Source organism: Macaca mulatta, chromosome 15 (genome assembly GCF_049350105.2).
Source record: "Macaca mulatta isolate MMU2019108-1 chromosome 15, T2T-MMU8v2.0, whole genome shotgun sequence".
Lineage (NCBI taxonomy): Eukaryota > Metazoa > Chordata > Mammalia > Primates > Cercopithecidae > Macaca > Macaca mulatta.
In genome coordinates, this window is record NC_133420.1 from 124,800,157 (window position 1) to 124,813,163 (window position 13,007).

Below are 13,007 nucleotides of genomic sequence, written 5' to 3' on the forward strand. Positions count from 1 at the left end.
GTGAGCCGAGATTGTGCCACTGCAGTCCAGCCTGGGTGACACAGTGAGATTCTGTCTCAAAAAAAAAAAAAAAAAAAAAAGAATCCATAGCAATTCTTCACAAATTCTTCTAAGAAACAAAAGAGGAGAAAACTCTTTCCGACTCATTCTTTGAAGCTAATATTGCTTCGATATTAAAATCAGAAAAAGACATCATGAGAAAACTACAAACCAATATCTCTTATGAAATAGGTGCAAATCCCTCAATTAAAAACTAGCAAACTAAATCCAACAACATAAAAAAGGACTAAATACCACATTCGAGTGGAATTTATCCCAGAAATTCAAGATTAATTTAACATCCAAAAATCAATATAATGCATCATATTGGTGGAACAAACAACAAACCCCACAGGATTATCTTACTATTCAGAAAGAGCATTTGACGACATTTAAGTGGTTCTGTTCCACTTGAAGATTTATATCTTCAAGATGAAAACATTCAACAACAAACTAGGAGGAGAAGGTAACTTTATTGTGATGGTTAATTTTATTTGTCAACTTAAGTAGGCTAAGGGATACCCAGATAGCGGGTAAGATATTATTAATGGCTGTGTCTGTGAGGGTGTTTCTGAAAGAGATTTGCATTTGAATCAGTAGATTGAGTGAAAAAATCACCCTCACCACTGTGGGTGGGCCGCATCTAATCCACTCAGGGCCCAAATAAAACATAAAAGTAGAGGAAGGGTGAATTCTTTTTTTTTTTTTTTTTTTTTTTTGAGACAGAGTCTTATTCTGTCCCCAGGCTGGAGTGCAGTGGCACAATCTTGGCTCACTGCAACCTCCACCTCCCAGGTTCAAGCGATTCTCCTGCCTCAGCCTCCCAAGTAGCTGGGACTACAGGTGCCCGCCACCACGCCGAGCTAATTTTTGTATTTTAGTAGAGATGGGGTTTCACCATGTGGGCCAGGATGGTCTCGGTCTCTTGACCTCATGATAGGAAGAGTGAATTCTTTCTCTCTGCTTGAGCTTGGATGTCTGTCTTCTCCTGCCCTCAGATATTAATGCCCCTGATTCTTGGGCCATCGGGTTCAGGCCAGTACTTATATTATCAGCCTTCAGACTCAGATTGAATCATACCACTGGCTTTCCTGGTTCTCCAGCTGGTAGATAGTAGGTCATGGGACCTTTGAGCTTTCATAACCAGGTGAACCAATTCCCAAAGTAAATTTTCTTTTATGTGTTTTATATATGTAAATATAAAATTGGTTCTGTTTCTCTGGGGAACCCTAATACAGATTTTAGTGCTGAGAGTGGTTTTAGTGGAACAGAATTTTTAAGATGAGTTTTCTGAATTGGTTCTGGAATTGGCTGTCTAGTATGAATTGATTTAAAGATGTTAATAATTCTATTTCCAGTGGTAAAGAGAGAGCACTGATAATCCGTGGTATAAACCAGATAATCCATGGCATGTTCATATAGATACACAAAATATCTACATTGGATACTCCCAATCAACCACGTATAAGAAGCAAGGAGATAAGTGACTTTGTGTATGATACTTTCAAACATTTTTGGAAAACTAAAGAATATAATGATGTTGGCTAATGCTAATGTCACTGGACAAAGTGGTGAAAGAAAAGGACAAACTCAGGGATTTGAATTCCCAGGTCAAGTGCTGCATAAATGATCCAAGAGTTTCTAGGCATACCCTGAAGGAGAGCCTTATCTCCTGTAGGCACAGGGCTGAAATTGCTGAAAAATCAAATGCAGAACCTCATTCTATGATTGGCTGAATTACAGCACAAGTTGAACTCCAAGCCACGTAGGTGTCTACTCTTAAAGTGAGGACATTGGAAAAGAATGGAGTTCTGTCAACTTGGATGACTTTAATAAGGCTAGAGACATTGAGCCTCCAAACTCTGATGAATCTTTTTGCCAGTGGAAGAGGTCTCCCCAAACCCAGTGGAGCTGGCCTCCAAACCTGCAGTGATATTGGTCTTTCCACGTCTGCCTGAGGGGATTAACCTTGCATTGCCTGAGGAAATGGTAAAGACCTACCCTGAGGCAGTTGTCTTGCAAGACACTGCTGGGTTTTCTCAAGACCCGTATGCACCACCCCTTTTCATTTCTAAACCTATACCTAGACTGAAGTCCCAGCAGGTCCCTAAAGATGAGGTACAAAGTGTAACCCATGAGAAGGTATACTATATTCCAAAAGAACTGCTTGATTTTCTAGTTTAAACAAGTAGAGGCCGGGCACGGTGGCTCAAGCCTGTAATCCCAGCACTTTGGGAGGCCGAGATGGGCGGATCATGAGGTCAGGAGATCGAGACCATCCTGGCTAACAAGGTGAAACCCCATCTCTACTAAAAATACAAAAAATTAGCCGGGCGTGGTGGCAGGCGCCTGTAGTCCCAGCTACTCGGGAGGCTGAGGCAGGAGAATGGCGTGAACCCGGGAACTGGAGCTTGCAGTGAGCTGAGATCGCGCCACTGCACTCCAGCCTGGGCCACAGAGCCAGACTCGGTCTCAAACAAACAAACAAACAAACAAACAAACAAAAAAAAAAAAAACAAGTAGAAAGCAGGGAACATATTCAGGAATCAATATTAAGGGTGTGGGGTAATGGGGGAAGGAACAGAAAGTTGGATCAAGTTGAATTCATTAATATGAGCCCACTAAGCACAGATTCTACACTTAATGTTTCAGCTCAGGGACTTAGAAAGGGCTCTCACAGTTTGGATGGTTCGCTGAAATGTGGATCCAAAGATTGACCACTGTGAGTGAACTGGAAATGTGCAACTTCCCTTTGTTTATTTGTTTTGTTTGCTTGTTTTTGAGACAGAGTCTTGCTCTGTCACCCAGACTAGAGTGCAGTGGTGTGATCTCGGCTCACTGTAAACTCTGCCTCCTGGGTTCAAGCGATTCTCCTGCCTCAGTCTCCCAAGTAGCTGGGATTACAGGTGTGTGCCACCATGCCTGGATAATTTTTGTATTTTTAGTGGAGACTGGGTTTCACCATGTTGGCCAGGCTGGTCTTGAACTCCTGATCTCAGATGATTTCCCCACCTCGGCCTTCCAAAGTGCTGGGATTCCAGGCGTGAGCCACTGTGCCCAGCCATCATCTGTTCATTATTCTTATTTTCCCTGCCCTCTTTTGAATTAAGTATTTTTAATGATTTTAGTTGTCTTTTGTTGGTTCATTGGGTATATGTTGGTTGTGTTATTTCAGTTACGTCTTTGAGTTTATATTACACATCTTTAATTTACCACAATTTACCTTCAGTGGTATTATACTATTTACACAAAGTAGAACCTTACAACAGTGTGCTTCCATTTCAACCCTGGCCTTTGTGTTATCATAGTTATGCATTTTACTTCTATATATATCATAAACATCACAATACCTTCTTATTACTTTAAATAGTTTATTATGTATTAAAGCTATTTAAATAGAACCACAGCTTTTACATATTTTTTCTACTGTTTTTCATTTCTCTGTGTGGATCCCTATTTCCATCTAGTATCCTTTTCCTTTTGATTGAAGGACATCCTGTTTTTTCACTGGGTAAAAAATTCTAAGGTGATACATTGGCTTTTTTTTTTTTTTCAGTGCTTTAAAGATGTTGCTCCTTTTACCTTGCTTTTTTTTTAATTTTTATTTTTTGAAATGGAGTCTCGCTCTGTTGCCCAGGCTGGAGTGCAGTGGCACAATCTCGGCTCACTGCAACCTCCACCTCCTGGGTTCAAATGATTCTCCTGCCTCAGCCTCCTGAGTAGCTGGGATTACAGGCGCACACCACCACTCTCAGCTAATTTTTGTATTTTTAATAGAGACAGTGTTTCACCATGTTGGTCAGGCTGGTCTCGTACTCCTGACCTCATGATCCGCCCGCCTTGGCCTCCCAAAGTGCTGGGATTACAGGTGTGAGCCACTGCGCCCGGCCACATTTTTTTTTTTTTTTTTTTGAGACGGAGTCTTGCTCTGTTGCCCAGGCTGGAGTGCAGTGGCCAGATCTCAGCTCACTGCAAGCTCCGCCCCCCGGGTTTACGCCATTCTTCTGCCTCAGCCTCCCGAGTAGCTGGGACTACAGGCGCCCGCCACCTCGCCCGGCTAGTTTTTTGTATTTTTTAGTAGAGACGGGGTTTCACCGTGTTAGCCAGGATGTTCTCGATCTCCTGACCTCGTGATCCGCCCGACTCGGCCTCCCAAAGTGCTGGGATTACAGGCTTGAGCCACCGCGCCCGGCCGCCACATTTTTTATTGAATGAAATCTGCCATGATCTTTGTTCATCTGTACATAATATGTCTCCTTTTTCTGGCTTATTAAAACAAGTTTCTTTATAGCTGCTTTTAAGCAGTTGTACCTTGGTGTTGTTATTTTCATGTTTCCTTTGCGTGGGCTTCACTGAGATGCTTTAATCTGTTGGCTTATAATTTTCATCAAATAATTTTCATAATAATAATTTTCATTTGAGTATTTTTATCCCTGTTTTACTTTGAATAGTTTCCCCTTCCATGTCTTCAGGCTAACTTGTTTTTCCCCTGAAATGTCCAGTCTGCTGCAATACCAACTGTGTTAGTCAAGGTCCTCCAGAGAAATAGAACTAATAGGATATATATGGATATATGTATACACAGGATATATAAAGAAAAAAGTAATAGGATAGGAAAAAACTAATAGGATATATGTGTGTGTGTGTGTGTATATATACATATATATTCTATCTGTTCATCTGTTTATCAAGAGGGAGAGAGATACTGATTTATTTAAGGGATTGGCTCATACAATTACAGGGCCTGGCAAATCTGAAATCTGTAGGGCAGGCAGGCTGAAAATTCAGGTAAGAGTTGATATTGCAATCTTGAGTCTAAAATTCATAGGGCAGGACAGCAGCCTAAAACATCAGGAAGGATTTCTGTTAGAGTCTTAAGGCAGAATTTCTTCTCTGGAAACCTCAGATTTTGCCGTTAAGGCCTTCAACTGATTAGATGAAACCCTCCCACATTATGGAATGCAATTTCCCTTAAAGTCAACTGACTGAAAATGTTCATCACACCTGTAAGATGTCTTCATGGGAGTATCTAGACGACTATTTGACCAAGTAATTGGTCATTATAGTGTGGCCAAGTTGACATCCAGTATGGCATGACATATAGAAAAACTCTTCTAGAAGTGTTTCCTGTAGTTTCTTGAAGTTGTAGTTATATAAATGTTTTAATGCTCTTATCTTGGTATTTCTTTTCTTTTCTTTCTTTCTTTCTTTTTTTTTTTTTTTTTTTTTTTTTTTTTTTTTTTTAATGCAGTCTTGCTCTGTCGCCCAGGCTGGAGTGCAGTGGCACGATCTCAGCTCACTGCAAGCTCCGCCTCCTATTTTTTTCTTTTTTACACAGGGTCTTGCTAGGTTGCCCAGGCTGGTCTGGAACCCCTAGGTTTAAGCAATCATCCCAATATTTTTAAGCAGCCTCCTAAGTAGCTGCAACTACAGACACATGCCACTGTGCCCACCTTGTGCCCTTACCTTTTCATTATATTTTCTGTGTCATTTCTATTGGTTGACTTTTCTCTTCATTTTGGGGAATATGTTCTTTGCATGCTAGCATTTTTTTAATTGGAATTCTAAAATCCAGGGTCTTAGGATGGAAGCAGGGCTAAGAATAGAAAAAAAAAATCCCCGGTTTTGCCTTATTGGATGCTGGATAGTTTTGTATTCTTTTAAATATTCTTGAGCTTTTTATCTGGGATGCAGTTAAGTTACTTGGGAACAATTTGATCCTTTCTAGTCTTGGATTTAAGCTCTATTAGGTGAGACCAGAGAAGCATTTAGGTTAATTTTTGCCCCACTAGAGGCAAAACCCTTTCGAGTACATGACTTGATGCCATGTGAATTAGCATTTCCACTCTGTCTGGTGGGAACAGACATTACAGTATTGATGTTCTTTTTGAGCTCACAGTATTGCCCTCTAGCCCTTTCTAGTGTTTTTTACCCCTAATTTTGAGGAGTTTCCTCACGTGTACATGCTGGTCAGCACTCAACTAGTATCTGAGGAAGAGGACTCTCTGCACATCTCCAGCGTTCTCTCTCCCTTTCTGTACTCCGCTCTGTGAACTCTAGCTGCGTAGCCTCCTCAGATTCCCAGTTCCATCTCCTCCAGGTGAACTCCGTGCTCCACTTGACTTTCCCTTCTCTGTGCTATGACTTGGAAATTCTCTCCATCTGTGGAGATCACTGCTCTTCATTGTCTGATGTCAAATGTCTTCAAATGTTTCATATATTTTGTCCTTTTAAATGTTGACTAAGGTGAAAGGCTAAATCTGGTTCCTGTTACTTCATTTTGAGAAGAAGCAAATAGGAAGTAACTTAAAAATACCACTTTTATCAAATTCTTAGAAAAAGAGTATGTCTCATTTTGCAAAGACTTTGGTACATTTCTGAGCGTATTATTCTCTTACATCTAATAAACAATTTTTGTGTTAGTAAGATAACTTTAATTGCTACAGTATTAAATGTCCTCAAGTTTAGTTTTTCCTTATCTTTCTTCTTGTAATCAATTGGAATTTAAAAAAAAAATTCAGAATCTTCTTCTTTATAACAGGAAAAAAACCCAGTATTTTTGGCATTTTTAGAAGTACATTCATACACACTGCCATTGAAAACATGCAGGTGGGAGGTGGAGCAAGATGGGGGAATGCAAGGCTCCACTGAGCATTCCCCCTTGTAAGAAAAACAACTTAACTGTAATCCCAGCACTCTGGGAGGCCGAGGCGGGCAGATCACCAGGTCAGGAGATCGAGACCATCCTGGCTAACACGGTGAAACCCCATCTCTACTAAAAATGCAAAAAATTAGCCGGGCATGGTGGCAGGCGCCCTGTGGTCCCAGCTACTCGGGAGGCTGAGGCAGGAGAATGACATGAACCTGGGAGGTAGAGCTTGCAGTGAGCCAAGATCGCGCCACTGCTCTCCAGCCTGGGCAACAGAGCGAGACTCCGTCTCAAAAAAAAAACAAAAAAAGAAAAGAAAAACAACTTAACAACTATTTACACAAAAAAGCACCTTTACAAGAACGAAAAATCAGGTAAGCACAGGGACTGAAGAGGTAGGAAAGACAGTCCTGAATCACCAAAGCCCCTGACCCATCCCCCAGCAGTGGCTCTGGTGCGAAGAGAGAATCTGTGTTCTTGGGAGAGGGCAAGCGCAGCAGTGATGAGATATTGCATTGAACTCAGTGCTGCCCTGTTATACCAGAAAGCAAAACTGGATCAAACCCAGCCGATGCCCATCCATGGAGGGAGTATTTACACCAGCCTTAGCCAGAGGGGAATCACCTATCCCAGTGGTTGGAATTTGAGTTACTGCAAATCTCACCACCTCTGGCTGGAGGGCCCTAAATAAACTCGAAAGGCAGTCTGGGCCACAAGGACTGCGACTCTTAGGAGAGTTCTAGTGATGAATTGCGCTCAGAGCCAGTGGACTGGGGAAGCACACAACCTACTGAGACAACAGCCAGTATAGCTAAAGGAGTACGCCACCCCTCCCCTAACCCCAGGCTGCAGAGCTCGTGGCTCCAAAAAAGATCCCTTTCTTCCACTTGAGAGGAGAGGGGAGAGTGGGGAGAACTTTGTCTTGCACCTTGGGTACCAGCTCAGCCACAGCAGGATAGGGCACCAGTCAGAGTTGTGAGGCCCCCTTTCCAGGCCCGAGCTCCCAGACACACCTTGGGCCATAAGGGAACCTGCTGCCTTGGAGGTAAGGACCAGGCCTGGCAGGATTCATCACCTGCTAACTGAAGAGCCCTTGGGCCCTAATAGCCAGCAGCAATACCCAGACAGTATGTCGTGGGCCTTGGGTGAGGCTCTAAGACTTGCTGGCTTCAGGTGAGACTCAGCACAGTCCCAGCTGTGGTGGCTCTGGGGAGAGAGTCCTTCTGCTTAAGAAAAGTGGAGGAAAAAGGCCTGGTACGGTGGCTCACGCCTGTAATCCCAGCACTTCGGGAGGCTGAGGCGGGCGGATCACAAGGTCAGGAGATAGAGATCATCCTGGTTAACATGGTGAAACCCCGTCTCTACTAAAAATACAAAAAATTTGCGTGGTGGCGGGAGCCTGTAGTCCCAGCTACTTGGGAGACTGAGGCAGGAGAATGGCGTGAACCCAGGAGACGGAGCTTGCAATGAAACGAGATCGTGCCACTGCACTCCAGCATGGGTGACAGAGCGAGAATCTGTCTCAAAAAAAAAAAAAAAAAGTGGAGGAAAAAGTAAAGAGGACTTTGTCTTGCACCTTAGGTACCAGCTCTGCCACAGTGGAGGAGAGCTCCAAGCGGGCTGTTGGGGTCACTGATTCCAGGCCTTGGCTCTTGGACAGGCTTTCTAGACCTGCCCTGGGCTAGCAGGGAGCCCACCTCCATGAAGGGTGAGTCCCAGGCCAGGTAGCATTCACCACAAGCTGAAGAGCCCTTGGGCCTTAAGGGACCCCTGGTGGCAGCCTGACAGTGCTCCCCCATTGGCTTGTGGTGGCAGTAGCCTCTGACTTTGGAAAGGGGAGGGAAAAGTGGGAAGGACTGCATCTTGTGGTTTGAGTGCCACCTCACTCACAGTACAATAGAACTACAACAGGTGGGTTTCTAAAGTTTTTGACGCTAGTCTCTGGCTCCCAACAGCACCTCTGGACCTTCCCAGGGCCTAGAGGAACTCATCACCCTGAAGAGAAAGAAACAGACCTGGCTGGATTTGCCACCTGCTGATTGTAGAGTCCCGGGGCCTTGAGTGAACACAGGCAGTAGCCGGGGAGTGGTTACAGGAGGCCTTGGGTGAGACCCAGTGCTGTGCCGGCTTCAGGACTGACCCAGCACAGTCCTAGTGGTGGTGGTCACACTAAGGGTTACTCCACCCCCAGCTACAGGTAGCTCAGAACAGAGAAAGAGAGACTCCATTTGTTTGGGAGAAAGTAAAAGAAGAGAACAAGAGTCTCTGCCTGGTAATCCACAGAATTCCTTCAGATCTTGTTTAAGATTATCAAGATGACACCTCTACAGATCTGCAAGAACCACAACATTACTGGGCTTGTGGGCACTCTATTGACGATACAGCTTAGAGCACAACACCCAAGTCCTTTTGAATATCTGGAAAGCCTTCCCAAGAAGGATGTATACAAACAAGCCCAGATCGTGAAGACTACAATTAATTAATACCTAACTCTTCAATGCCGAGACACAGCCGAACATCCGTGAGTATTAAAAGCATCCAGGAAAACATGACCTCACCAAATGAACCAAATAAGGCATCAGCAGAATTGATGAAGCAGAAGAAAGAATTAGTGAGCCTCAAGACAGGCTATTTGAAAATACACAATCAGAGGAGACAAAAGAAAAAAGAATAAAAAACAATGATGCACACCTACATGATCCAGAAAATAGCCTCAAAGGGTCAAATCTAAGCTTTATCAGCCTTAAAGAGGAGGTAGAGAAAGAGAGAGTGGTAAAAAGTTTACTCAAAGGGAGGATAACAGAAAACTTCTCAAATGTAGAGAAAGATATCAATATCCAAATACAAGAAGGTTATAGAACACCAAGCAGATTTAACCCAAGAGAAGGACTACTACTCCAGGACACTAAAGTGGGCAAATTCTTCTCAAGAAATGCTCCACAGGCACCAGCAACCAAGGCAGAAATGGACAAATGGGATCACATCAAGTTAAAAAGCTTCTGCACAGCAAAGGAAACAACAAAGTGAAGAGACAACCCACAGAATGGGAGAAAAGATTTGGAAACTACCCATGTGACAAGGGATTAATAACTAGAATATAAACTACCCATCTGACAAAGGATTAATAACTAGGATCACGAGGTCAGGAGTTCGAGACCAGCCTGACCAAGATGGTGAAACCCCATCTCTACTAAAAATACAAAAAATTAGCCGGGCATGGTGGCCCATGGCTGTAGTCCTAGCTACTTGAGAGGCTAAGGGAGGAGAATCGCTTGAACCCGGGAGGCAGAGTTGTAGTGAGCCGAGATATAACTAGCTCAAACAATTCTATAAAAAAATCTAATAATCTGATTAGAAAATGAGCAAAAGGTCTTAATAGACATTTCTCAAAAGACATACAAATGTGGCCAGGTGTGGTGGCTCACGCCTGCAATCCCAGCACTTTGGGAGGCTGAGGCAGGTGGATCACTTGAGGCTAGGAGTTCGAGACCAGCCATGGCCAACATGGTGAAACTCTGTCTCTACTAAAAATACAAAAATTAGCTGGGCGTGGTGGCGTGTGCCTGTAGTCCTAGCTACTCAGGAGGCTGAGGCAGGAGAATTGTTTGAACCCAGGAGGCAGAGGTTGCAATGAGCCAAGATCATGCCACTGCCCTCCAGCCTAGGCAACAGAGTGAATGAGACTCCATTTCAAAAAAAAAAAAAGATATACAAATGACAAACAGGTATAAGAGAAGGAGCTCAACATCATTGATCATCAGAGAAATGCAAATCAAAACTACAATGATGTATCATCGTGCCCCAGTTAAAACGGCTTTTATTCAAAAGACAGGTAATGACAAATGCTGCAAAGGATTTGGAGAAAAGGGAATCCTTGTACTCTTGGTGGGAATGTAAATTAGTATAGCCATTATGGAGAACAATTCGGCGGTTCCTCAAAAAACTAAAACTTGAGCTTCCATAAGATCCAGCAATCCAGGGCTGGGCGCAGTGGCTCATGCCTGTAATCCCAGCCCTTTGGGAGGCCAAGGTGGGTGGATCACGAGGCCAGGAGTTCGAGACCAGCCTGACCAAGATGGTGAAACCCCATCTCTACTAAAAATACAAAAAGTTAGCTAGGCATGGTGGCCCACGGCTGTAGTCCTAGCTACTTGAGAGGCTGAGGCAGAGAATTGCTTGAACCCGGGAGGCGGAGTTGTAGTGAGCGGAGATTGTGCCACTGCACTCCAGCCTGGGCGACAGAGGAAGACTCCATCTCAAAAAAAAAAAAAAAAAAAAATTCCAGCAATCCCAATCCTAGGTATGTATACCCACAAGAAAGGAAATCAGCATATTGAAGAGATATCTGCACTCCCATGTTTACTGCAGCATTATTCATAATAGCCAAGATTTGGAAGCAAACTAAGTGTCCATCAACAGACGAATGGATAAAGAAAGTGTGGTACTTATGCATAATGGAGCACTATTCGGCCATAAAAAAGATGAGATTCTGTCATTTGCAACAACACAGATGGAACTGTAGGTCATTATGCTAAGTGAAATAAAGCCAGGTACAGAAAGACAGACATCACATGTTCTTACTTATCTGTGGGAGCTAAAAATTAAAACAACTCAACTCATGGACATAGAAATTAGAAAGATGGCCTGGGCGCCCTGGCTCACACCTATAATCCCAGCATTTCTGGAGGATGAGAGAGGTGGATCACTTGAGCTCAGGAGTTCAAGATGGGCCTGGGCAACATGGCAAAAACCCCATCTCTATAAAAAATACAAAAATTAGCTGGGATGGTGGCCACACCTGTAGTGTCAGTTACTCAGGAGGCTGAGGTGGGTGGATCACTTGAGCCTGGGGAGATCGAGGCTACAGTGAGCCGAGACTGCACCACCGCACTCCAGCCTGTGACAGAACAAGACCCTGTCTGGAAAAAAAAAAAAAAAAAAAAAAAAAAGGAAAAAAAAAAAAAGAAAGTAGAAGGATGGTTACCAGAGGCTAGGAAGGGTAGTAGGGGGTGGTGGTGGATGATTAATGGGTACAAAAAATAGAAAAATAAATAACACCTGGTATTTGCTAGCACAACAGGCTATAGTAAAAAATTTAATTTTACATTTAAAAAGATAAGTATGATTGGATTGTTCCAAACACAAAGGATAAATGCTTGAGGTGATGGATACCCTATTTACTGTGATGTGATTATTATGTATTGCATGTTTGTATCAAAACATCTCAGGTAACCCATAAATACATCCACCTATTATGTACCCACAAAAATTAAAGGTACAAAAAGTTAAACTGACAAAAAATAGGGGTGTAGCCAGACGCGGTGGCTCACGCCTGTAATCCCAGGACTTTGGGAGCCTGAAGTGGGAAAATTGCTTGAGGCTAGGAGTTCCGGACCAGCCTGGTCAACATAGCGAGACCCAGATTCTTCTTCTTCTTTTTTTTTTTTTTCTTGAGAAGGAATCTCACTCTGTTGCCCAGGGTGGAGTGGTGGCGCGATCTTAGCTCACTGCAACCTCCACTTCCCGGGTTCAAGCGATTCTCCTGCCTTAGCCTCCTGAGTAGCCGGGACTACGGGCGCCCATCACGACGCCCAGCTAATTTTTGTATTTTTAGTAGAGACGGGGTTTTACCACATTGGCAAGGCTGGTCTCGAACTCCTGACCTCTGGTGATCCGCCCGCCTCAGTCTCCCAAAGTGCTGGGATTACAGGTGTGAGCCACCGCGCCCGGCGGCAAGACCCAGATTCTAAAAAAACAAAACAAAAAATTAGCCGGGTGTGGTACTATGCACCAGTATTCCCAGCTACTCAGAAAGTTGAGGTGGGAGAATTGGTTGGCCAGGAGTTTGAGGCTGCAGTGAGCTATGATCACACCACTGTACTGCAGACAGAGAAGACCCCTTCTCAAAAAAGAAGTAAGTAAATAAAGTACAGGGGTGCAAAATCACAGATGTGAATTTGCAGGATGGAAGACAAGTAACATCTTTTTTAAAAAATAATTAAATTAGAAGGACCGTATAAAAAGTTAAATAGACTTACTGCTCACCTGACCTCCCTTCTCATGGACCCGAAAGTTAGATTTTACTTTCTGATTTTTCACAATTTCTCCTGGATGCGGCGGTCCCGCCCCTCGCGGCATTCTGGATGTTGTAGTTCCTCGCTCCAGGGCATCCACGGTAGGGTAGTTGCGCGCCCCGGGGCAATCTGGGTAGTGTAGTTCCGTGACCAGGGGCGGTCCAGCTCGCGTACTTCCGCGTCCCGCCATCGTCGCCGGGTGCGTGGTGAGTGTCCTTTCACAGTTCTGGTGCGCTAGCCCGGAG

The 13,007-nt window shown here is 43.8% G+C and overlaps 1 protein-coding gene across 2 annotated transcripts in view; it reads left to right on the forward strand.

Annotated features, from left to right (window-relative positions):
- Positions 1-12,932: 12,932 nt before the first annotated feature.
- ZNF169 (zinc finger protein 169) overlaps positions 12,933-13,007 on the forward strand; it is a 45,337-nt gene continuing 45,262 nt past the window's right edge. For both annotated transcript variants that reach the window (XM_015117295.3, XM_015117296.3), the window contains exon 1: positions 12,933-12,968. The gene's annotated coding sequence lies outside the window, so the exon portion shown is untranslated. The remainder of the gene's footprint in view (positions 12,969-13,007) is intronic.